This window comes from Culex pipiens, chromosome 3, assembly GCF_016801865.2.
Source record: "Culex pipiens pallens isolate TS chromosome 3, TS_CPP_V2, whole genome shotgun sequence".
Classification (NCBI taxonomy): domain Eukaryota; kingdom Metazoa; phylum Arthropoda; class Insecta; order Diptera; family Culicidae; genus Culex; species Culex pipiens.
The window spans coordinates 30,758,341-30,786,298 of record NC_068939.1 but is presented as its reverse complement, the minus strand read 5'-3'; the positions used below and the strand labels follow the sequence as shown (position 1 = coordinate 30,786,298).

Sequence of the window (27,958 nt, the reverse complement as noted above, 5' to 3'; positions counted from 1 at the left end):
AGAAGGAAAAGGGGCACACAAGGGCGATTTGATGATGTATGTCCTGCTGGTTCCGTGCCAGCAATGTGCCGGCGAGCTATTCGTGTCCATCACCAGCGCCACCGCATCAAGAGACACGCCGAACGGACGGACGGAGCCATGATGGATGTTGATGACATTCCGAGTGACTCCGCTCCGAACTGTGCTCCGAATTTGGCCCTTTGAGGATACAGCCGCACACATACAAACTTCGCCAAGTCTGGTGGATTCGGATGCACCACACAAATCCGAACTTGAATGCAGCAGAGATAGAAGGAGAAAGGAGTCGGGGGCGTATTTGGTTCGCTGCCACATTCTCTGATGTACTAATCGTATTTCAAAACAGTGTCATTAAAATTTTGCCAAAGAGTTTGGGAGATTCTGACAAGTGGGGGGGGAGGGGGTTTGCGGCCGGCTATAGCCGGAACGATGACAATCGTGGGCACCGGATTTTGATTGATGACGGCCAGAGACCTAAAGGACGCAAACATTGAGGATATTTTGGGAAGAGGCTTTTCGGTTTATTCGATTTGAGGTTATAAACAAAATTAAATTCCGATTTGGCGATGGAATAAGGAGGAGAGATTTTTGTTGGATGGTTCGAGTTTTATTTTGGTGGACCTGGACAGGTTAAGTGATTGATCATTTTATGGGGTTTAAACAATTTGTTATTTTTATAGAGCGTAATGACAGTTGCTATCACAGATGAAAATATCAAAATTGGTATATTAGATTATATATTTTATTAAACGCATATTTTTCTTTCTTTCAGACACTTGAGTTCTTCCCAAATACTAGGTAAGTGAGTGAGATTAGCAATTTTTTGTTTATTGATAATGTATATTTCAATATTTTTATTATGCTTAAGATTACAAAACAGTCGATTTTTTCACGAGCTCAAAATGAATTACTTTAAAACATTTCTTATGAAAAAATACTAATTCTCAGGCGGAAATAGCTCGGGAATAAATAGTTTTGATATTTGAAAATTCTAAGCCAATAACATTTTTGTTATTTATAACAAGTTTTGTTATTCGTCGCTATGATTTTTTTGTTTTTGAATTGTTGTTGTAAAATTTCATTTTAAGTTATCATCCCGGGCAGACGGTAATAACAAAATTAATAATATTTCAATAACAAATCCTGTTAAAATAACAAAAAGTGTTATTATTTTATCCTGAAGTTCAACTTCAAGAAGAAAAAATAATAACAGTTTCTGATAAAATAACAAAATTTGGTATTGAAGTGATATTATATTGAAAATGTTTAATAACACGCTAATAAGAGGAAATGTTATACTTTTCAAAAACTCTCCTAATAACAAAATTTGTTATTCGTTCGGTATACTGACTTAGAAATAAAATTACCATAAATCGCATAAATGGAAAAGTTTCTAAGTGTCCATAACACAATCTGTTATTATTTTTTCTTTTGTTAAATATGTTTAGATCTTTGGGATAATTTTGTCTAATTTCGTCGGGGTCATTATTTTGGCCATGAAATAGGGTCCTTAAGCTAAAATTATTCTAAAAAGTTGAAATTTTGAAAGTTGATTTTTTTTAATTATTTGATATACCCCCTAAAGGACTTTGTTTAAAATGGTTAGAACTATGGGATAATTTTGACCAATTTCGTCAGGGTCATTATTTTGGCCATGAAATGGGGTCCTTAAGCTAAAATTATTCTAAAAAGTTGAAATTTTGAAAGCCGATTTTTTTAATTATTTGATATACCCCTTAAGGGACTTTGCTAAAATTGGCTAGAACTATGGGATAATTTTGACCAATTTTATCGGGGTCATTATTTTGGCCATGAAATGGGGTCCTTAAGCTAAAATTATTCTAAATAGTTGAAATTTTGAAAGTTGATTTTTTTAATTATTTGATATATCCCCTAAAGGACTTTGTTTAAAATGGTTAGAACTATGGGATAATTTTGACCAATTTCGTCAGGGTCATTATTTTGGCCATGAAATGGAGTCCTTAAGCTAAAATTATTCTAAAAAGTTGAAATTTTGAAAGTTGATTTTTTTTAATTATTTGATATACCCCCTAAAGGACTTTGTTTAAAATGGTTAGAACTATGGGATAATTTTGACCAATTTCATCAGGGTCATTATTTTGGCTAAAATTCTTCTAAAAAGTTGAAATTTTGAAAGTTGTTTTTTTTTTTAATTATTTGATGTACCCCTTAAGGGACTTTGCTAAAATTGGCTAGAACTATGGGATAATTTTGACCAATTTCGTCGGGGTCATTATTTTGGCCATGAAATGAGGTCCTTAAGCTAAAATTATTCTAAAAAGTTGAAATTTTGAAAGTTGATTTTCTTAATTATTTGATATACCCCCTAAGGCATTTTACTAAAATTGGCTCGAACTATGAAATAATTTTGACCAATTTTATCGGGGTCATTTATTTCACCATGAAATGGGGTTTCAAGCTAAAATCAATCCGATAAAATTAACTTTTGAGAGTAATTTAAAACAAAAAATTTATATTCCCGAACGGAATTGATTTATTTATTGAGAATTTTTGAAATGTGAATAACAAAAACTGTTATTATTTTCACAGAGCCAGGAAGTCGGAGCTGACGTTGAAGTTCGAGCTGGAGTGAGACCTCGGAGACTGCATCGGATCCAGCAAATTTTCAGCAACTTTTACTTGGAGTCGGAATCTGCGAAGTCGGGTATTTTTGGAGAGCTGAAGTCGTCGTTGACATCATATCCTGCATCCAGAGTCGGAGTTGTCTTCAAAGTATGGATTCAAAGTTGCTTGGAGGTACCTGACTCTGCAGCCCTGACTTGTACAGAGGAGTTATGGCAACTGCAGGTTATTTGCAAATTACAAATAAACCAAAACAATAACTTTTTTTGTTATGGAGACATACCAGTTCAATAACATTTTTTGTTATTATGCTGCTCCACCTCTCCGCACAAAATAACAAATCTGGTTATTCCTTCATGATTCCTTCTGTGTTATTGGTTTGTTATTGCAATAACAACATAATAACAGTTTAAGTTATTCTTCGAACAAATCTTTGTTATTGATTTTTGTTATTTTAACAACTAATCCGATCATCCCAATAACATATTTCGATCTTCTCACAATATCAAAAACTGACCTTCCCAAGTTATTTCCGTCTGCTCGGGATCGAATAAATCTTTGTTATTCTTTTTTGTTATTTTAACTACCAATCCGGACGACCCAATAACAGTTGGTGTTATTATTCCATGACAAAACATGTTATTCCCAATTTATTTCTGACTGTTTTTTTTTTCTTTCAACCAATATCAAACGAATAACAAATTTTGTTACGATAACAGTAGTAAACTTTTAAGCACAAATAGATTTTCAAAGAATATTCCATAACACTGTCTGTTATTTTAACAGTATTTGTAATTGAAATGGCTTAAATTAAGTTATTACCGTCTGTTCGGGATAAGAGCAAAATTGTTTGCCCGGGCAGACGATAATAACAAAATTCATGCCATTTCAATAACAAATACTGTTATAATAACAGAAAGTGAATTCTTCTTGAAAAATCAATTTTTGCATAAGAGTTGAATGACAGTTTATGTTATCATAACAAAATTTGTTATTAGTCTGATATTGGTTGAAAGCCAAAACAACTTTGGAATAACATTTTTTGTTATGGAATAATACTTCCAACTGTTATTGGGATGATCGAATTAGTTATTAAAATAACAAAAAAATATATTAAAGATTTGTTTGAAGAACAACTGCAAATGTTATTAGTCTGTTATTACAATAACAATCCAATAACAAAAAAAAATCGTAACGACGAATAAAAAATCTTGTTATAAATAACATAAAAAAATAATTGGCCTAGTTTTTTCAAACATTAAAAAATTTTATTGCTTAGTTCTTTCCGTCTGCTCGGGTGACCAACGAATTTCAAAAATTTCTTAATTCTAACCGAAGAAGATTATTTATTTTTTTCATCATCATGTGGACTGAAAGTTGTAAATATTTTATATCCCGAACAGACGGTCATAACTAAATTCATGGCATTTCAATAACAAATACTGTCTTTTCTGAAAATAACAGAAAGTTTTATGGATCTGATATTGATTGAAAGTCCAAACAACTTGAGATAACATTTTTTGTTATAGAAGAATACCTCCAACTGTTATTGGGCTGATCAGATAAGTTGTTAAAATAACAAAAAATAACAACAAAGATTTGTTCGAAGAATAACTAAAAAAGTTTATAAGTCTGTTATTACAATAACAATCCAATAACAAAAAATCATAACGACGAATAACAAATCTTGTTATAAACAACAATAAATGTTATTGGCCTAGTATTTTCAAATATCAAAAAATGTTATTCCTAAGTTATTTCCGTCTGTTCGGGATCAAATTCATTTTTTTAGTTGCAATTTGGTGAAAATTTTAAAAGCTTCGTTGTGTTTAGCAAAAGAATGGATGACTAATAAATCAATTTCGAACTGCTTAGCAAATTTTAAATTTAAAGATTTTTCTTATGTTTCATCACAGTTATAAGAAAATATAGCCTGAAATTTGAAGTCAAATTTTTATTTAAAAAAAACCTTTTTGACATAGTTATTTCTTTTCTACAAGATTTTCAACAGATTTCTTTAACAGAAAACAAACAGTTTTTGATTAATTTATCAAATTACAGATTCCTCGTCAAACCAGCAGGATCCAGATCAAAAGTGCTCCGACATGGTTTCAATTTGGCCATTTAAATTTGGACCAAAGCAATCAAACTTTTTTTTATGATTAGGGTGCTCTTTTCCGAAATAGGGTGGCCCAAAAAAAATGTGTTTTTGTCGACTTTCACAAAAACCACATTTAAAAAAAATCATATCTCCGAACGACTGAACCAATTTTAGCTCACCTCGTTGCAAATGAAAGGTGATTTGGACTTTTAATGAAAAATACTAAGATATTTGAGAAACATTGCAGTTTAAGATCAAATCAATACTTTGTTTGCTGATTTGGAGCCCACAGCTGCAAATATTGTCCCAGGATTTTTCAGGATGTTAGGTTTTCCATAACATATCTAAAAATAATGAATATTTATTAACAGGATTCTGAGATGTGACAATAAATCTGATCTCGATACTTATTTTTTTATCGAAAATAAAGCACCTTGCGTCTCCAGCAAAATATATGGGGAACAAATTTCGATGGAGAAGCCTGGTTCTTTTGGTTCGATTTTAAACCGAATTCTGATTTTTTTAAGGAGACATTTTTTTTGAAAAATGTGTTTTTTGCGGAAATCTTTATTATCACTTTATTACACCTAGGACCACCCTAATCATCAAACAAAAAGAAAGTGGTTTGTCTGGTTTTCCAACAAAAAACAAACATAAAAGTGTAAACTAACTAGCTAGCTGATATTTTGATGTATTTAAGGTTGCAAAAAGAAAATAGAAAAACAACAAGTTACGATAAAGTTTTAAAAAAATCAATCGAAATTGAATCATGGAGTTGAAAAATCTGTTTGCTGAAGAATGCTTACCCAAATAACCAACATTTCACATTCTTGTAATGATAGGAACATCACAAATTCCCCTAATCTTTTAGGGTATTTTGTCAATGTATGGATTTTGTTTTAACCGTTTTCAGTCATCAATATTAAAAAGTATAGGAAAAATACATCAAAATTTCAAGCATATTTTGATTGATGAACAATTGGTCACTAATGTGTCATAATTGGCTATTAATCTTTCAGTTCAGCTCAGAAATAAAAACTTCAAAAACAGTCCGGATTCCGGCTAGATCTCGGCCGTCGGAAAAACTCTGCTCTTGAATCCCGGGGGTGGCAAAAGGCATAAAAATGGATTAAAAATTTAAATTCTCTGCTTTCCCTCTTCCACTCTCTCTCCTTTTTTCCTAGGCCCCTATTTGCCTGCAAAACCCTGGTCAGCGAGAGCAACAACTTTCGCTCAATTGGCCTCGTTGGATGCACCTCCCCTTTTCCCACCCCCTTCTATCAGAGCATTTATGAATATAAATATGCCCTCCCACGCGCGGCCACTCCGAACTTTCCTTGCTCACCAGCAAGAACAGCAAAAAAAAGCAGTTTTTCCAAATTTTCAACACCACCAAGATGAAAAACTGGCAAGCCGTCTGTTGGTCGGTCGGTGCCGACAGTGAGTTTTATTTCTGTTATCTGTTTCGTTGTTTTTAAAGCTTCTTTTATAACATATTTATGCAAATTTCTTTATTTGTATACGAAGAGTTTTTCTCGGATGGTGTTTCGGACGGGTCGCTTTTTTTTTGTATTGCTCTCCCATGCTGCCATGGTCATCGGAGGTTTGGATTTTTCACCCCCCGAGTGAGCTGGGGATTTGGCCGAGAAAAACTAATAATGCTCTGTTTTGGGGCTTACGCAAAATTTAGGCCGTGGATTAGGGGCTGGAGCTTTTGGAAAATTAACAATCAATGGTCTTTTCGGAACACTTTTGCGTTAATTGATGAGTTTGATTCAATAATAGCAGGTTCAAAATATAGCAAGTTTTCTTTAAATCGGAGCTTGGTAATTATGGAAGTAATATGATTTTGATTCTTAAAAAATACGTGAAAACTTTAAATATTCTTGCTAGACTCTGTTTTTTAATTCAGTTACAAATTCAAAAAGATTTTCTAAAGTTGGATTTGACCAATCTAACAAAATATGTTTTTCCTAAATTTCTTATGTAAAACAAGAGTACTGTTTCAAACATGATAACTTCATAAACATTTTCCGTATTCACTTTTTATTAAACCCTTTCAAAAATCAAAACTCAAGAAATCCTTACTCTGACGCAATTTACGTACATTTACCCCCAACCCAACAGTGTAAAACTATTTGCTGACACGTGCACAGCAGTTTGCTCCCAAAAAAATCGGTTTGAACCCATTTCAGTACTACAATCCCTCCATTCCACACTATAAACTATGGTAAAATAAATGACTTCTTGTTTGTTTTTTACTATTCCTCCCATATAACCAAGGGTTTCTCTCCGGGAGGAATTTCCGGAGGGGACAACCTGCTGGGAATGTCCTAACGTTTCGGTTCTAGTTCACCGATGCCACCGCTTACTCTCGGGCTTAAACTCTGGGTAAACTTTGTAACCAAATTGACAATTAGCCCGGTATGGTGGTTCAATGCTGAGGAAAGAGCTTTTTTGCGTCCACGTGGGTCTCCGCTATCCAATCAACGCCGTTGATGTTTTGGGATCGAAGCAGAGGCCGCCTTCAAGAACACAGAACAGGGGAAAAAATAACCTTTCTCGGCCTACTTGATGGTACACCGAAACCAGAAGGCAAAACAAATTTCCATTTTATGAACACACTCCGGGGCGGGTTGTTCGATACTCTTCAGAGCCTACTGCGAGGCTCTCCTCCGCAGGATAATGGAAGGGAGATGGTTTGCCCCAAGTAATTTAGATCCTTTCGCCAACTTGGATCCTTCCAGCAAGTCTCGGGAGACTTGCTCGGGTTCACTCACTTTCGGAGTACAAAGATTTGTAAAACATTTTATCCGGGGAAAACAAAACGCACACACACACACTTTTCGGATCACACATTTATGTAAATGAAAAAGCCGCCTTCTTGTAATATCGAAGCGATGGTACAACGAGAAAAAGGTTCGTTAAATTAAACACACAACTGAACGAACTAAATTTAAACACCCCCTCCTCTCCCCTCAAATCACCAACGTACTCTAAAACCTACTTTCCCAAGAAAAGTCAGCTGTGTGCCACATTGTATGGCGCCGTCCCAACTGCTCCTCTCCTGCGCACGAAATGTTTACATAAAATTAATTTCATTCAAAATCCAACGACATTCCGACGAACCTTTTTCTAGATCAGTTCCAGTACACCTTTTTTAGGTCCTCTTCCCCCAAAACCCCACCACCTCAAAGCTGACGTTATTTAATTATTGAGACCAAATTTGAAGCCATGGTGGCGATTCAATTTGTTAGAAAATTTCAGTTGATTTCTGTTTAGAGGCATTATCTGGAACATAACAAAAATAAATGCATACTTATTTTTACAAAAAAAAAACAGGAGATGTTAGCAGGAATAAAGCTGGGAAAGCCAGATTTTTATGTGCCAGATTTTTCAATTCATGCTAATTTTAACCTAGTTTATTATTAAAATGAACGAATTCCATTTAAAATGAAAAAATAGAATGTATTTTTCTTGAAAAAAAAAACCGGGGCTACAAATTCAGTTAAGTCATCTCAATTCTACAAATTTTTGAATTATTTCATATCCTTCCTCCCCTTCACCATCCAAAATACTAAGATTTTTATCTGCCAGATTTTTCTAGATTTTTATTCGATACCTTGCCAGATTTTTCAAATCTTGACCTGGTAACCTTGAATGTAAGTGAAAAACATAGCCAAGATTGATCCCAGAAAATTACAATTTTAAAAACTGTGGCAGAGTCGCTTAAAACAAGCCAAATTTATTAACACCTAAAATTTTCCAAAATGTTAATAGTTCAACATTTCCAATTCATTTCAAAGATTAAAAATTGGTTGGAAAATTGTTTTTTGGTGAATCGAAGCTCGCCTAGAGGCGGGGTTTGGTTGTAAAGGGTTATACAGAGTCTTGGGACTAGGTTTTTATGTAAAAAAAAAACATTTATAAGAGCCTAAGGCCGTTGCAAATATTTTTCAAATTGTATGTCGTCCCCTCCTTCAATGTCGTCCTGAATAATCAGGTGGCAAAACAGTTATTTTTTTGAAAAACTTAAAATTTTAGCGAAAATTAAAGTTTAACACTTGAAGCACCAAGGGGGTAAAAAAAGTTGGAAATGCAACTTCAACCGGCTGTATCTCGGCAAAAACTCAATCGATTTGGATGATTCTTGTTGCATTTGGTCCGAAACAGATGCGTCTACCCTAAGTTACAATGAAAAAGGCATTTCCAACTTTTTTCCAAGGGTTCCAAGAGCCGGTGAAAATGCATTTCCAACTTTTTGACCCCGTTGGGGCTACAAGTGTTAATCAACCGAAAACCAGTTAAAATGCATTTGCCTGCGTTTAAAATCATATTCAGCATGTTCAAGAGTTCAATTTTGAAAACATTTTAAATTTTCATAAAATACCAAAGTTTTTTTATTCCGCAAAAAAAAATCCGTCAATTCATCGATATTTTGAAAACTAATGATTGCAAAACAACTGAACAAATGTAAAATGCAATTTGAAACACTTTTTTCATCCAAATGTTGAAACCTAGGCTTGTAAATTCAATTTTTATATTTTTGTATTGTTTTGCCCCTCTCGACTTTGGTCAGAGCCGAAGGACATGAATTTCAAAAAAATATTTTCAACGGCTTAATTGAACATAGATATTTTCTAAAGATGCCTGTTTACACAAATTGGAATCGGATTTGATGTACAGCAAAATTGGTGAGAACTTTCTGAGAAAAAAGAATCATTGGCAATACATATTATGGGAAATTCTCGTATGTTTGGCAGGTTAAGCACTCGCTCCTAATTCCGTCCAATTTGCTGATTGTCACTATTTAACCAACTTTTTTGCAAAATTATATATAGAAACATGCTTGCTCACTTCCTATTGAGCTATTAATCACTCGATTTCAGTTGAAAATGCTTATTATAAGCTGTAATTGACGTCAAAGTGCTAATATGGCAACATTAGAGGCACGATTTAAGTAGGTGCTGCTCCCCTACCAATTCTTATAAAATAGCTGAATTTTCGGCATTTTATTCAGCAACTAAGCCGAGTATAAGCTAATCTTTTGGAAATTTAATTGTTTGCATTTTTAATTGCCCGAGCAGACGTAAAAAATTTGGAAATAACATTTTTTGATGTTTGAAAATACTAGCCAAATAACATTTTATGTTATTGATAACAAGATTTGTTATTCGTCGTTATGATTTTTTTTGTTATTGGATTGTTATTGTAATAACAGTCTAATAACATTTTTTGTTATTCTTCGAGCAAATCTTTGTTATTATTTTTTGTTATTTTAACAACTAATCCGATCATCGCAGTAACAGTTGGAGGTATTCTTCCATAACAAAAATTGTTATTCCAAAGTTGTTTTGGCTTTCAACCAATATCAGACCAATAACAAATTTGGTTATGATAACATACACTGTTGTTAAACCCTTATGCAAAAATGTGGGGTGTCCAAATTTCCCGGGTTTTGATTTTCTCGGGAAACGGGAAAAATATTTTTAGAATCCCAGGAATTCCCGGGATCCCGGGAAATTTATGAAACAGTCATAAAATTTTTGTTTTTATTATATTTGTTATGTTTTTCAAGCTTAAAATCATAGATTGAGCTCAGTAATATTGATTGGTGATAATCTACTCTTCAATCTAAACAAGGACGTCAAGTTTTAAATAGCTTAAAGAGAATTAAAATAAGTTTTTTTGTTCTTTGTTGTGATTTGGATTTGGAATCAACTACAAAGTGATTCAAATTAAATAAACATATATAAATATATTTCTTTTTTATATGACATCATTAGAAAAGCTTGAATTTGCTTGAAATTTATTTGAAAATATCTTTAAAAAACAAGAGGCGACAACAAATTTGAGATTAGTTTTGTATTTGAATAAGCGCCTTTTGAATGGAATTTTAGCAAACATCCATATGTCAAATAAATTCACTGTTAAAATTGAAAAAAAAAACTTATTGATATTAGTATTGAAAAGTTCAACTTGAACAAAAAAACTTTTGCAAAAAACATATTTTACAAATTATCTTGAAGTTACTACCGCCAACTAGGAAAAAAGCAGGATTACAGTCTGTATAGGTAAGTAGATTTTAGAGCAATAAATTTAAAAATCAGTGTTCTGTGAAATTGTTTTATTCTGTTTCTATTTTAACCAAGGTAATTCAAAACATCATGCAAAAAATGGTTAAATAAGTGTCTTGATTCGTTTCATTTGTTCTCATTTGCCCAACATGGCAGTGTTTGATGAAAAATAATTTGATTTGATTTTTTTTTTTTATTTTAAGATATCTCAATCTTTTTTTAAAGCGCTAGGCATTTTGCAGATCGGTAAACTAAAATTTCAACAGTTTTCCCTAATACACCAAATCATGCTGATTTATGCCGAATACACATTATAAGGCTCTAAAATTATTTTCTATCATGAGGAATTAAACTGTTCATCTATTTCAACAACCAAATCTGAATTTCCAGACTAAACATTGTTTTTTTTTCATTTCGAGAATTCCCTGGACAAATTATGAAAAGTCCCGGGATCAGGAATTCCCGGTTTTGGAAAAATCCTGGGAATTTATTCCTAGGAATTCCCGGCATGGACGCACTACAAAAATGGATTTTTCAAGAAGATTCCATAACACTTTCTGTTCACTGTTAACAGTATTTGTTATTGAAATGGCATGAATTTTGTTATTACCGTCTGCCCGGGTGGTTAAATCGGTTGGCCCATAAAATCGGTGGGCAATTTTTTTTTCAAAAATCTTCAAAATGTCAATAGAAATCTAAGTGCAATCAGCTGAAATCGATTTAAATATATTTCCTGCATTTAGAATTTTTTAAACATGTTAGGGTTGATTTAAAAATCTTTTGAATTTTTGAAAATTTTCGATGTTTAGTATCGCTTAATGTTTTTTTTTTGCCAAAATTTTTGTTTTCATCAAATCATACATTTTTATAAAAACTAATGTTTGCAAAACATGTGAACTATTGTAAAATACATTTTAAAACACGTTTTGCATTCAAATGTTGAGAATATGGCTTGTTATTTTATTTATTTTTTGAAAATCTTTCCAAATTTATTGAAAATTTGTGTGAACGAACGATAGCTTTTCGAGGTCTGTTTTGTGTTTCGTTATGCTTTTGGGGACCGTTTTTAAGACATACATTCACATATGTTCAGTATTTCCTACATAGTAAACAACCTTTGGATGTTTTTTTTTGTGTTGGATAATATTTTTTTTTTGTGAAAGAGAAATTACACTGAAAAAATGTAAACATTTTTAGAGATAATATTAAACTTTTTGCTAGCACGAAATCTGTCCACATTTTAGATATAATATTAGAACGATATTTTTACTGTCTTAATCGAAGTTTTATTTAAAAATGGTAAATTTTTACTCCATTTCAATTATTATAAAAAATCCATCATTTATTATAAATTTTCATCCCAAAGCTCAAGTGAGCAGCCACCATGCAACATTCCCGCGTCATAAAAACCAAACACCACAAAACCACTCTGCTCGGGGCCTGCTGCTCCAAGAGCTGATTTGGGCTCTGACTTTGTTAAGGATGGCAGAGGGAGTGGGGAGGTTGATTTAGGGGGTGGCACCACCCCACCACTTCAATGAGTAACAAATATTCAGGCACAGCGGAGGAGCAGAAAGTGGAATCTCGTTGCCCCGTAATTAATATGCAAAGTAAATGTTTATCAGGGTAAATAGATCACATTCAGGCGCCGCTCTCTCGCTCTCGTTTCAGCTAAATTAAATCAGCACCATAACATCAGGGGATGATTATGTTTTCGAGGCGAAAGTAAAGAGACGGAGGGGGGGGGGGGGTTTCGTAAACAAATGATGGTTGGGGGTGTCCACACACAGGTGCCCATCGTACTATGTTGCGGGGACACGCGATTTGATCTTTAATTAAGTTTGATGCAAATTCAAAAACGTCCGAATTAGAGTGTCAACAGCGGTGTTGTGTGCCGAAAAACGATTTGATTGTTTTGCGGGATAAATTCGGGGTCGTGTGCACACAATTTAGGGCTTTGGAATCAAATTATCTAATCAACGAGTTAGTTTAATTAAGACCTGAAACGGGTTTGATGAGAATGCATCACGTTGTTTGATTTAAACTCTGTAAAATTCTTTTTGCAATTCCGTCGTGAAACTACTTACTTTTCCTGTCATTCTTGAACGACGAAATAGCCTACTTTTCTGTACCAAAAATAACAGAATCGAATAGCAACACTTTTCAAAATAGATGCTGAAAAGTTCTACTTTTCAGCACTCAAACGGGTGCTGAAAAGTTGAACTTTTCAGCACTTTTTTCGAAAAGAAACACTTTTCAAAAAAAATTGATTTAAACGATTAATTGACAAAATACATGAAATTTTGACATAAAATTTCACTCAGTGTGTGTTTTTTGGAATTGCAAAAAATGTTGTATGGAACTCGTTGCAAAACTTGATTTTTTCAGCACTCTTCGTATTTATCCAACTCGGTGAACCTCGTTGGATAAATGTACGACTCGTGCTGAAAAAATCCTCTTTTTGCAACTTGTTGCATAAACTACTATTCTTTTTAAGATTATTTTTAAATGTTTAAACGAGTTTTCGATGCTGTATTGTGTAAACTTTGAAACTTTTGAGCAAGCAATTTACCGATTAAAGCAAAAAAATACACCACACCAGCAACCAACAAACACTTTTCCCAAGAATCGAGCCAAACCAACCAATTCCAAAAGACTGAAGAGACATAAAAAAAACTTCTTCTCTCGAGGTATCAGGAATTTGCGTTTGTGTCCTCTGGCCAAGGATATGGTCCTGTTTTCCTTGGGGAAATCCCCTCCCCAACTTTTGTCCCGCTCGATAGACACCGATCCACGATAAAGGATGAAACAAATTTTCCAACTCTTTTGCCGTGGTACATGGTGTGGCTGGCGACGTGCGAAAGAAAAACAAGCACAAGAATCTTGATTTTCCATTTTCACAATTCATAAATTTTTCCCCCGGCAAATTTGCTACTGTGCTGAAGCGCGCGGTTCAACCCCGCAGCAAACGCAAAAAATCGTCGAGCATTCTTCGACGTTTTATCGGCCAACTTTTTGAGAGTGCGAGCGGGGAGGGGGGAATAAAAGCAAAACTGAAAGATGAAGAAGTTCATGGAACGATTTAAAGTTTGCATTTTTTAACCCTTTGGAGATAATTTTTTAAAAATAAAAATAAAGTAATGTTTGAATAACTTGAACTGGTTCAAAGAGACTCTAAATTAATTAATGTTGAATTATTTTCAAAAAGTTGCTTTAAAATTATCCACGTTGTTGAAAAATGCCTTCTTAAATTTTGATTGCTTTTTCAAAACCACCAATGCGCCATGGGTTTCCTTTGTACATAAGACCTTCTGTAAAAAGTAAGCGAGAAATTATGAGAAATAATTTTAGCTTCTGTGCGACTGTTCAAACTTAATCAATTTCTAAATATTTTTTAAATGTAACTAATTCTAGACAGGATTCGATCTAAAATTTAGCAAAAAATCAATTTTCCAATCAAGAACTCTTTTTTTAGTAAAGGGTGGTCCTACCCGAAATAGGGTGATAAAAATAGCGTTTTTAAACGATTTTCTCAAAAAACCATTTTTTTCTAAAAATCTTATCTTCTGGGATTATGATGGATCTTTTTGATTAGTTTTTGATAGAACATCAAAAATAGTGTAACGTTTTCTAAATTTAAAGCTTTTAAGTGCTCTAAAAACTGCTTTCAATATTCATACTGTGGTTCCGATTCGCCCTAGTTGACGAAACTTTGAGTTTGATTAATAGCCAAACTTATAAACTTTCTGTTAAAATGGTTCAGTCGAGATAGGATTTATTGAAAAAAGAGGTTTTTGCGAAAATCATTCACAAACGCAATAATTAAACCATCTTGGGTAATTCTCCGCCAACTCACACAGCAGTTGCCCCGACCCCTCTTCGATTTGCGTGAAACTTTGTCCTAAGGGGTAACTTTTGTCCCTGATCACGAATCCGAGGTCCGTTTTTTGATATCTCGTGACGGAGGGGCGGTACGACCCCTTCCATTTTTGCACATGCGAAAAAAGAGGTGTTTTTCAATAATTTGCAGCCTGAAACGGTGATGAGATAGAAATTTGGTGTCAAAGGGACTTTTATGTAAAATTAGACGCCCGATTTGATGGCGTAATCAGAATTCCGAAAAAACGTATTTTTCATCGAAAAAAACACTAAAAAAGTTTTAAAAATTCTCCCATTTTCCGTTACTCGACTGTAAAAAATTTTGGAACATGTCATTTTATGGGAAATTTAATGTACTTTTCGAATCTACATTGTCCCAGAAGGGTCATTTTTTCATTTAGAACAAAATTTTTCATTTTAAAATTTCGTGTTTTTTCTAACTTTGCAGGGTTATTTTTTAGAGTGTAACAATGTTCTACAAAGTTGTAGAGCAGACAATTACAAAAATTTTGATATATATACATAAGGGGTTTGCTTATAAACATCACAAGTTATCACGATTTTACGAAAAAAAGTTTTAAAAAAGTTGGTCGTCATCGATCATGGCCGTTCATGGTCACCCGCGACAGACACGGACGACGAAACAAAGAGAAACGCAAAAAGTAACTTTTTCAAAACTTTTTTTCGTAAAATCGCGATAACTTGTGATGTTTATAAGCAAACCCCTAATGTCTATATATCAAAATTTTTGTAATTGTCTGCTCTACAACTTTGTAGAACATTGTTACACTCTAAAAAATAACCCTGCAAAGTTAGAAAAAACACGAAATTTTAAAATGAAAAATTTTGTTCTAAATGAAAAAATGACCCTTCTGGGACAATGTAGATTCGAAAAGAACATTAAATTTCCCATAAAATGACATGTTCCAAAATTTTTTACAGTCGAGTAACGGAAAATGGGAGAATTTTTAAAACTTTTTTATTGTTTTTTTCGATGAAAAATACGTTTTTTCGGAATTCTGAGTACGTCATCAAATCGGGCGTCTAATTTTACATAAAAGTCCCTTTGATGCCAAATTTCTATCTCATCACCGTTTCAGGCTGCAAATTATTGAAAAACACCTCTTTTTTCGCATGTTCAAAAATGGAAGGGGTCGTACCGCCCCTCCGTCACGAGATATCAAAAAACGGACCTCGGATTCGTGATCAGGGACAAAAGTTACCCCTTAGGACAAAGTTTCACGCAAATCGAAGAGGGGTCGGGGCAACTTTTCCCGATTTCGTGTGAGTTGGTAGAGAATTACCCTCTTATTTTGGATAAGACCACCCTAGATGCCAAACAAAAACTACAGCTCTATTTATTTTAGCCTAGAAACTTCCATGCCAAATCGGAGCACTTTCGATCTGGATCCTGCTGGTTTAATGTGAAATAGCTGTAAACACACTTGTTTGCATCTTAAAAGTCAATAATATAATTTTAAACAAAAAATAAGAAAAAAATAAAAATAAGAAAACCCTCAATTATCAAAGGATAGAAATCGCATGTTATAGAATAGGCCCAAAAATGTCAAAAGAAGACAAAAACTAAACACGATAAATGCAAATCAAAATGTTAAAAAATAATGCAGAAAAACGTAAAACAATAGAGCTCAAGTTTCTTTTAAGAACAAAAGTTTCTCAAAATGGCATTCTAAGCACAGGAACATTACAAATTCCAAAAAAGGCAGTGGAGGTTTACAAAACGTAACATTTTAAAATTATAGAATGCTTGCTTACCAGCACCAATATTTTTTTTTTGCATTTATTTTTGTTTTCATTGACGTTTTCTCAAAAAAAAATGAGTTACAAAGAATTGATTTATTTTCAACCCGAATAAACTGTGATTATTTGAAAAATCTGACAAGTCGTTATAATTTAAAAAAAACTTGATTTTGTAAAATTTACTCAGTTTATTTTAAATGTCAATCGTTTAACAATTCCGAAACCTATAAAAAATCGCGCCTCTTTTCAAATAAAACAGAGGAGAAATAATGCTTTTTAAATCGATATTTACTACGCTTGATGATTTTTTTTTTGTTCTTCTCAGCTATGCTTTGGGATAATTTTATAAAATAAGCTGAATATTACGAAAAATTAAGAAAATCAAATTTCAAAAAAAAATACAAAAAGTACCCCCAAAATGCAGGAATATCTAAGCACTATTTTCCGAACTGTGGGCTTTTTTTCAGCATTCTAGGGAATTTTAAAACAAATAATTTGATTAGCAATGGAAAACTAAACATTGAAAGGTATTTAAAATAGTAGTTTATTCAAGATTTTTTCAGCACGAGTCAAGGTTTACCAAGTTTGATTAATATGAGCAGAGTTTAGCAACACACGTACAAGATACACGTGCTTAAAAGTTGAACTTTTCAGCGCTCAAATGCTTGCTGAAAAGCACTTTTCAGTACTGTCATTTTTGGGTTTGAGAATTACAGGAAGTGTACGTAGCTTTACAACGGAATTGCAAATTGAAATTTTCAATACTTTGTTGTGTTTGTGAACCGAGAAAATAGTATTTGCATTTTTTTTTGTATTTGACATTAAAAAATGAAGGGGGAATATATAAACTTTGAAATGTGTTTGTAATAGCCAGTGTTAAAATGAATTTCAGTTTGGGTTTAATGACGCAAATTCAAATCAAATCATAAAATTTTAGGTGGATAGATCAACTAAGAGTCAAAATAATTTGTGTTAAAATAAAAATTCTTAGTAGAAATTGAAGGCAAAAAAAGTGTCAAATAAGTCAAAAAAAGTCCTTCTCAATATTGATTTTTTTTTATTGAAAGTTTTGTTTGGGCAAGTGTAAAAAATCTATGCAGATTGTATGAACCTTAAATCGTAGTTTATGTTACACAAATTTATTGAGGGTTCAGTGCCAAAATTGATAGACAATGCTACCAACTCACACCATCAAAACAAATGTGTTCTTTCGTAAATTGAAACAATAAATCTCCAACAAATGTCATACATCAACTTCTGACCACTCTATGTTCACCAAGCTGTGGTGGCCGAGATAATTAAGTCATTGGGTTAGGAAGTCAAAGGTTCCTGTTTCGATTCCCGTAATCGACACCTTTTGTTTTTTATTTTGTTTTGACGAATGAGCTTTTTTTGCAAATGAACCTCGAGGGAACAATTCTCTCGACCATCTCGAGCTGTGTTCTCTGTGTCCGTAAATGGTATTATTATTCTCTCAGCTAGAGGCCATTATTCTCTCGGACGAGTGTTGCTCAGCTTTGGGTGTAAAATGTGCAAAATGATGTTTTTTCAGCAACAGTCGTGAGGTTATTAGATAGATACGACGTATGCTGAAAAGATCGAGTTTTGCTACGAGAAAAACTGAGAACTGAGATTTAATTCATTGTTTCGCAGAAAAACTTGTTCGGAAAATACGTTTAAAAATGCACAGATTTTATATAAAAGTATTATTTGTAGGCAGCTAGTTTGTTAATGAATTTTAAATATTTTATTTGTGTAATTGATTATCACAATGTAAATTTTGCTATCCACTTATGACTATTTTTACTATTCTTAGGTCACATCAAACAAACACCTCTCCCAATATTCTACATTGTACGCAAGTGCTAAAATCTTCAGAAAAAGGCAATTCAAGCGCAAAAAGGCGCCACCAGTCAGCCAGAGGTTTATGTTCGTTTTTTTCCTACTCTTCTGCCTGTATCTCTTCGACACTTTGACACCATTTCCTCGGGGTGGGAAGAAAAACTTTTGCTCTCTTCATGGTGTGCCTTGGTTGTCCTTTTCTTTTTGGTTCAGTGCAAAATTCAAATTCAAATCGTTCGTAAATAATTAAATAGGAAAAAACGGAGCAGCAGCGTCCTCCTTTTCTCTGTATAATTCGTAATGATGCTCGGGGAGGAACGTTTTGGGTGCGGTGTGTTTTTCCGAGGAAAAGGGAAAGACGAGATTGGGAAATGTTTTCTTTGCCGCACCAGGCTCTCTCTCTCTCGTGTACTGATTCGAACTTTTTTGGTCCTGCCCAAATGCTGTGCTGACACTTTTGTTGTTGTTACCGGCGCAAAATAAAGAGGAAAAGCTCCTTCGGAAAAATCGTCGGTCCGATGATTTCGGGTGTCTTTGCTTCACAGTTTAAAAATTGTCTTTTTTCAAAATTGTGTTTTATCAAAAACAAACATAATTTTGTACTAAAAAAATGCGGAAAAAAATCAAATAATATTTTATAAATTTATTTTTACCGTGTATGCGTTTGAGGGACATATATTCTGACACTATTTCCCGAGAACGACGGCGACGAAAGGAAATCTCGCCTCTTTTCCGTTTGGAATGTTTTGCCAAATTGGAATGTTTTGGAACAGAGTGAGTGTGAATGCGTTGTTTGGATTGTGTGTTTTGGTTGTTGTTTTTTTTGTTCCCTTCCGAGATGAACATTTTGTGAATGTTTTGCTAGGTGAAGCATGATGACCGAAAACTTTGAATTTTTGCTCAAACAATAATGGCAGGGGAATTCGATTGGGCTTGGCAGAGGATTTGGAAATTTATGCAGAGAAACGAGATTTGGATTATTTTTTTTTATTGATGACACAAATCACAAGTTCTTAGTTTCTTTTGCATGATGCTGAATTAATTTTCTTCATTTAAGCATAAGCATATCAGAAATCAAAACCTCATTTATTCTAAATAAATTTGAATCAAGTTAAAGACAAAATCTCAAATTTTCTTAAATCTTCTGAAGCTTAAAGTCATGCCAGACATTTAGCAAAAACTACTCCTCACTCAGTCTAGCCTGCTGATGACAATGATTGGCGACCTCCCCTCGGCAGAAAAAAGGGGGACAAAATGTGCAAAAATGTAGATAAATTCCATTAAATTATCATATTCCGCTCGTCATCAGCATGAGGCTATTAAAGTCCTTCCAGCAGCAGCAAACGAAGCAGCATCACCAGAGAAATCTCCCTTCGAAATTGGCTCACATAGTCTTATGGGGATGACGACGACGCCGACGACGTGGTTCATAGAGCAGGACGCAAGGACCTTGTCGTCATCAGTGGCGTGTCCTTCCAGCGATATGTACGAGTTCCCAGGGTTGATGTTCAGTCTTGGAGGATCAGCTTCTTTGGACGGAAAGTGCATCTCATTGATGGTGTCCCGACGCGACGGATTTTCCTCTCCGTTGAGTTTTGGAACACCCCTCCTCGAAGGCGACGTGATTAAGAAGTTGCGAACGATGAGTGATGCTCGAAAATAATCACTTAATGAGAGCGTTGCCTTTGGCAAGTGATTTGAGGACTTTAAAGTGATGAACTCATGAAAATTTATAACAAATAGCGTCAAAACTAATTATTTTGACAAACACAAACCAAAACAACCTCCAAAAACGCCATCCCCCATTACTTAATGGGCAAATTTTGTATTTGCCGTGCCACCCCGTTAACTGTTTGATTTGGCCGTTATCCATCACGGATCCACGGCGACCGGTGTGTGTGCTAACAAACCAATCAATTTGTTGACTGTTTGCTTTTGTCTCGCAGCTTCATAAACAACCAACAAATGGTGCGGTGGCGTGCGCGTAACCGCGGAAGCCAGCTCCAACCAGCCAACACGGTTTAGGGTTGTTACACCCTAAATTCCGAGCCGAGAGAATCGTTCCCTCAACATTTATTGAGAGCTCAGCGCCAAAATCGAGAGAATAATGCTACCAACTCACACCACCATAAAAAATGAGTTCATTCGTTAATTGATACAATAAATCTCCAACAAGTCATACATCGACATCTGACCGCTCCTTAGTCACCAAGCTGTGGTGACCGAGGCAGTTAAGTCATTGGGTTAGTCTGTCAAAGGTCTCTGGTTCGGTTCCCGTAGTCGACACTTTTGATTTTTAGTTTTGACGGATGAACTTTTTTTGCAAATGAACCTCGAGAGAATAATTCTTTCGCCCATCTCGAGCTGTGTTCTCTGTGTCCGTAAATGGTACCACTATTCTCTCGTCTCGAGGCCATTATTCTCTCGGACTAGTGCTGCCCAGTTTTGGGTAATACACCCAATTAATTATTTAATTAATTTAATTAATTAATTTTTAATAATGAAAATTCTTCCTTTTTTAAGCCGCCGCATTTTAGCAACCAGAAGTCCAATCTTCAATGCCTCTTAGACAATTTTATAGCAATTTTTCAGAATTTTTCAAAAAAATATTTTCAGAAATGGTCACTCTTGGTCACTCTTTAAAAAAAAACGAAAAACTTCAAATATTTCACTGAAATCAAACATTCGGTGGCTATATCTTGAAAACGAGGCACTTTATCAAAAAAATCTGTTGAGTACTTTTCGATTGCAAATCCAAATTTACATAAAAAATTAGGTTAACAAAATGTTGTTAGAAGTAACAAAATGTAATTTCGATTTTTTCCAATAATTACTATTTTTTCAAATATTTATAGCTCGGCGGCAAAATGATTGACCATACTTCTCTATGGCTTAATACTTATGGGTTTTGGTCCCTTAAAACATATAAAAATATTTGTATCTTGAGGGATTTGCTGATCGATTTGGTGTATTCGGTAATGATAAGGACTTTTCAGAAAGAAAATATTACAAGGAAAACATCCCCGATTTTTTTATTAGTGTTTTTTGTTACAAACAGTAGAACTCTCAAAATACATATTTTTGAAAATTAGATTTTTTCCTCACTTTCCCACATGCCTTTCAAAAATCATAACTCCGTTAGCAGACTTTGTCCCATCGAAAACTCAGGCGCAAAATATGTTTGTTTTGGTACCCAAAAAAACGAAAATTACGTATTTTGGGAAATTAATGCAAAGTGGTTTCTCTAAACATTGGGAATTGGGAATACAAAACAAATTTTTGAGCAAGTCATAAAAAATAAATTATTCTTAATTTTTTCAGTATAAAATTCAAACAAAAATCTTAAAATGGACGGCATTTAAAAATCCCTGCTTATAATATTTTGGAAGTTACAAATTTTGAAAGGAAACATCTTTAACTAACTTTCCCTATCAAAATATTTTAGGCACATTTGAATTCAATTATAAGTTCGTTCCAGCCAACCGTGTGTGGCAATATTTTAAAAAAATATTCTGGATAATATGGCGCCGTCTCTAATTGTTTGAAATAATAATATCTTCAGAGAATTCCCACAATGTATAACTTTCAATAACCCTAAACGGTCCAGGATGTCATTTTGAGCAACTTTTGTCGGTTCTCAAATTATTTTTTCATGAAAATACATCCTTTCATTTGCGTCCAAGACAGCTACTTCAGTTGAAATGGCGCGGAGTAATGATTTCTGAAAAAGTGTTTTTTACGAAAATGAAGAAAATTGCCATTTTTTGGACCACTCTAGCTTTGGTCACCCTAATGGCCAAACAAATACGGGTCTATTATCTATTCCCCCAAAAATATTGAGCCCGATCGGAGAACTTATTTTTTTTTTTGATTTATGCTCTTTTCAAATGGATTTGAAATAAGATTTTTTTTAAAAATCAAGATAAAAAAAAAGATTTTCCATACAAAATTGAGTGGCTTTACACAAACTTTGTATTGGAAAAACGATTTTGTCATTACACCTAATGAAACAATTAAAATCATCTACCCCAAGTTCTAATTATAAAAATGAGAGAGCTCTTTCTACTGGATCCTGTCTCGGTGGAGTCGCCTGTAGGCAGTTGGTCTAACAATCCAAAAGTCGTCAGTTCGAATCCCGGGGTGGATGGAAGCTAAAGTGTAAAAAGAGGTTTGCAATTGCCTCAACAATCAAGCCTTCGGACACCTAGTTTCGAGTAGGAATCTTGCAATAGAGAACGCCAAGGCAATGCTGTAGAACGAATGTTTAGATTTTTTTAGGATTACGAGACATCATTAATGGATCCTTGCATTTAGCAGGCGGAACTTTTTCATTTATGCTCAGTAAAATTTAACGATGCATGAAAAAACATTGTTTATAAATTTAAAGACACTCCCTAAACTTCTCCCAAAACAAAACTGTTTATCCCTCTTTCAAAAGCCTTATCCCACGGTTATTTAAGTGTTTGTAAACAAATCGCGTCACTTCGTCACCTTCTCAATAACAGCGCTTGCTACGACGTCCGCTGGATGGCGCTTCTGGCCACGATAATGAGTGGGCTAAACATTTTTACATCTTTGCTCCCACTAGACGCGAGAGCTACTTGGACCTGACTAATGGGGTTGGATACCTGCTCCTTTGCGGTCATTAGCGACTCCGACTGCCTATAAGTATCGGTTGAGCAACTCTATTCTGTCTGCTTCGTCGCCAAATCCTACTTGCGCGATGGTACACACATTATTGATTTTAAATTAAGTGAATATTTTAAGCAAACTAATCATCGATGGGCGAATGGGGATGACGGAACGTTGAGTGGTAACTCGTTACGAGCGGAAATTCACAAAAAAATACACTTTTGAGTTACTTTTTTTGTAATATTTTCACATTTTAATTTCAGATAATGAAAAATGAAGCGAAAATTTTAGAATAAAAATAAGGTATCGCAACGAGTTCCTCCTGTAAAACCCATCAAACCAGCATGACGCCTCTGTTTATCTTTCCTAAAACTCTTCAAGTCTCTCACGGTAAAGACCCCCAGCCCCACATCTTCGTAGACGAAAGTTCCGGACGCGCCGTACTTGTGTTCTTGTAAATAACGGATTATCCACGCATCACTTGAGTTTTCCCTCACCTTGTCGTCGCGTGTGTCGTCGAAGTTTTCAAGTTTTCATTTTTCGAAGACTTTCCAGCCACGTACCGTTGGTTGGATGAGGAAGAACCTTTCCAGAGTGTAGTAGTACATTCGACGACGACGCCGTTGTCATCGTCGAAGACCTGAACCAGCGGAAGGCGGGACTCGGTGGAAGAAGTGACGAAATCCGCATGTAAAACGTGTTCAGCATGTTTACTATCGTTAATAGTTTTTTGAAATCGCGCTTCAACGCCATCCACCGCCTTCTTCGATGGTTTCGAGGGGTTTTGCAGGCGCTGAAGACCGCGCCGTAGACGAGGACGACGACGCCACCATGGGCACATTAAAAATGCACCAAAGACATAAAGAGATTTCCAGAAAGAAAGAAAAAAAAGTTCTTCAAGAGCGTTTGGGTTTTGTTGGGTTTGTGGTGGGGATGGAGGAGTTCTTGGTGGTGTTGTAAGTCGTGGAGTCGCCTCTTGGGAAGAACATAGAAGGCTGGATGATTTTGGAAGCGGGATTGATTCGTTACGGTAGCAGGCTTTGAGCATGCCTGATTCATCAAGTATGCAAAGTCAGTGCCTACTGAGGCGCGGCAATGGTTGAAGAGATCTTTAAATCTTGTTTAGATTGTATCAAAGTTGTAATAGCCACATAATGCATTTAAAAGCTTCAAAAGGAAATAGTCATGGAATCTTCCACAAAATCCAAGATTTCAAAAGGTTCTACCACAGACAAGGCAATGTATTGTTAACTCCAACATAAAAAAGTAAATAGATTTTAAAGACTCAAGTGTTTCAACAAATGACCCAACTTTCTAACATATTCAAATCTTGCAACCTTCAGTGCACCCGAATGACAAAATATTGACACACCAGACCCATCATCGTGGCGCTAGCAATAGAAAGAGAGTCGCGACGATTCGCATCGTCACAATTGGCACTTTATTTGCCACTCATCCATCTTTTCTCTCTCCTCACTTTACTCCCGACACTCATCATCCTCCTCTCATCACCCTGTCCGCCCATTCATTCCGACTCATCAACCCGCTATCTCTTTCTCGTTTATTTTTATTTTTGTATGCAACTTTGTTTTCTTCTTTTCTTTCGTTTTCGCCGTTTTTCTTGCTTACAGAAGTCGCGCAAAATTTATGATATTATTGTAAAATGAAAAATCATAACTCATTCCGATATTATTGTGCTATTACTGTTATTGCCCCATCGACTTGCTCTTTCTTTTCCATTGCTTTTCTCTCTCTCTCTTGCTCCTCCATCCATTAAATCGTTGACTCATTTTAACGGCCAAGGATTTTCTCCTCTCTTTTTTTTCTCCTCGAAATTTGAAGCAAAGTTGTTGCGCTTTTTTTTCCAGAGTCTTCGCTCGCGACAGGGACTTCATTTGCAGCCGCGGCCATCATAAAACGGCGATTAAATCGAATTTTAATCGAGTCCAATTTTGCCTCCCGAAGCGAAATTTTCGGGATAATCTCCTGGGGAAGGGAGGGGGAGCGGAAAATGGATTTCCTTAATTGCACCGCCACAATACAATAAATAAATATCGATCTTTATAGCCGAGTTAAGTTAATGGAGAAATTATAATTTGTTGAAAAGTGCTGCTAGCGCGCGGGGTAAAAGAGTTGGAATATTTAATGCGGTGCACTTTTCTGAGAACCGCGCTTTTGGAACCTGTCCAACCGGAGGTTTCTTTTGAGATGGTGTAATGCAGGAGGAAAAAAAAGAACTGGTTCCAGAACCATAACGATGTCGTTGACTTCCGGATGAAATATTTTTGTTTGCCGAGGAAGATGATGAGCTAACGAGAAAGGTCATTAAAGAATGATGATTTGCTTAATAATAAAGAAAAAATGCAATATTTTCTCAGCAAGATTTTCAAATTTTTAATAACGCTCGTGTTTTGTTTATTTACAGATAAAAACAACTCAACATAAGTATTTTGGTAAGTAACAACTTGGAAGCAAATACAGAAACACCATTTTTATAAACTCAATCATCCATTGCCAAATTAGAATCGATAACATGTCCAAACAATGACAAATCGATTCTCTTAGGGAATCCCACCCATTTGATTGAATCAATTTTGGCGATATCGCGTCCAAACTGCACCATTCTGTCTCGAGAAATCAGAGAATTTCATCATCGCACTGAAAACCAAATCGCAGCTTATCAGTTTGGTTGAATTAGTTGGTAGCCACTCGTATAAAAATTACTCAGATAAGAAAATAAAAAGTTTCTCGAAAGGTAAAAAAAAACATATTTTTTTCTGCGCGAAAATTATTAAAAAATTATGATTTAAGTAACATAAATTACATTTTTTAAGTCCTTCCAGCCCTGCAAAAAAACGAGATTTCATACGTATTTTTCTATCACTTATTACGGAGTTGATCAAATTGGATAAAATTTGAGTGTTAAAATTAAAATTGTGCAGGCAGACTTCTTCCATGTGAAAAAAAAAAAAAAAACAATCTAAAATTAAGCTATCAAAAATAACATTTTATATTCAGTTTTGCAGGCCCATTGTCGAGGCAGAGAAAATATTTAAAATACAAACTAATTTTAAACTTAAGGTACAGTATAAAAAATGAAACAAGCAGTCTCAATGCCATAATTTCGAAGCAGCAAATTTCATGGAATTATATCGGAGCATAAAAAATGGTTTAATAGCTTGGAATATCTTATATAAAATTAGTACGTCCATCGCGGGAATTCCCGGGACAAAAAACCCGGGATTTTTCCAAAACCGGGAATTCCCGAATCCCGGGATTTTTTTTTATAATTTGTCCCGGAATTCCCAAAATTGGAAAAAAAATATCAAATTTTATTCTGAAATTGGAAAACATTATAATTTTTATTCAGCATATGGGTCATTCCACCTGAAGTGTGCAAGAAAAAATGCAAATTTGAAAATTACCATCTCCGATTCTGCTCAAATTTGGCAGAGCTGTTGAGACTATCAAAACATGCAAAAATCCCGAATTTCATCCAAATCGGACCACCCCCTCCATTTTTGTAACCTCCCAAAAAAATCGACTTTTTGGCGATTTTTGAGCAAACCTCCTAGTTTCAAAGGGTGATAGTTCAGGAACCACAAATCTTAGAAGGTCGGTCTTGGACTCAATTTTGAAGGAAATTGGACGTAGAATCCATTTCCGTGATCAAAATTTAGATTAAAATATTTTTTCTACCTGTATTGCGCAATTGAAAACTTTAAATGGCCGTATCTCAAAACAGCCCCATTTATTTTTTAAATCTGACTTCACCATCGTATTCCCCGTCCAATTTTACATAAGAATCACTTATCGACAGAAAGAAATATGTTTCGTTTCAGAAATATCGAATTTTAAAGTTTTGAGTATTTGAGATTACCTAAATTAGCTAAACTCGCCGCATATGCTAGAAACACTCAGTCGTGCTGATCAATAATTACTACCTGGAATTCTGTAAGATGAATTATTTTTCTAGTTTTATACGATTTGGAGATAATCAATACCTTGAACAATCTATTTTTTGTTTAAGGAATATTTATTGGGTGATTTTTAATGCAATGTTTTTCCTGATCTCACTGTCATAAGTAAAATTTGAACTTTTAATATTTATTTGCAAGTGCTATAGAGTTTCTGAATACAATTTTCAAAATTTTATCATTATTTATCTATTATTTTTATATTTTTCTTTTTTTTTATGAAAAACTGCGACAATTTTCAAAAAAGTTACCTAAAAATGGCTATAACTTGAAAACGGTGCACTTTATCAAAAATTCACTAAAGTACTTTTTGATTGCTAATTCGATTTTACATCGAAAAATGAAGTTGAAAAATTTTTGCGACCGATATTTCGATTTTTTGAAAAAATCAGTATTGATTCAAAAAATCATAACTCGGTCAAAGATTTTTTGCCCATTCTGGAAATTTCTGAAAAGTTGGCATTTTATGTCCTCTAAAACATATCAAAAAATAAAAAAATTAAAAATAGTGTTTTTTTGCAAATCAAGTTTTAGTGACAAAAAGTTAAATAAAAAATCACCAACATTTTTTTACCGTGTAGCATTTTTTTTCAGTGTAGTCCATATCCATACCTACAACTTTGCCGAAGACACCAACTCGATCAAAAAATTCCTTCAAAAGATACAGATTTTTGAATTTGAACAGCTGCCAAATTTGTATGGAAAATTATATGGACAAACTAATGATGCAAAATGGCTTCTTTGGGCATACCGAAGGCACCAAAAATGTTTCAGCCGGATTAAAAAATACAAAAATTAAAATTAAAGAAAAAAGACCGATTCCGTAGAGAACTGCTCATATGTAAACTGCTGACCTTCTGTAAATTGAAGTGTAGATTATCACCAATTGATATTTTTGAACTAATTCTATGATTTTATACTCAATATATTGAAAACATAGATGTTATGACTGTTTCAAAATTTCCCGGAATCCCAGGATTTCAAAAATATTTTTTCCTTTTTCCAAGGAAATTCAAAACCCGGGAAAATTGGACACCCTAGTTAAAATACAATTAATACTTTTTGCA

The 27,958-nt window shown here is 34.4% G+C and overlaps 1 protein-coding gene across 1 annotated transcript in view; it reads left to right on the top strand.

Moving 5' to 3' along the window:
* The first annotated feature begins 798 nt into the window (after positions 1-798).
* The window catches only part of LOC120425975 (homeobox protein PKNOX1-like), an 81,634-nt gene continuing 54,474 nt past the window's right edge, over positions 799-27,958 (top strand). Inside the window, exons 1-2 of the mRNA XM_039590630.2 lie at positions 799-816; positions 25,340-25,367. The gene's annotated coding sequence lies outside the window, so the exon portion shown is untranslated. The remainder of the gene's footprint in view (positions 817-25,339; positions 25,368-27,958) is intronic.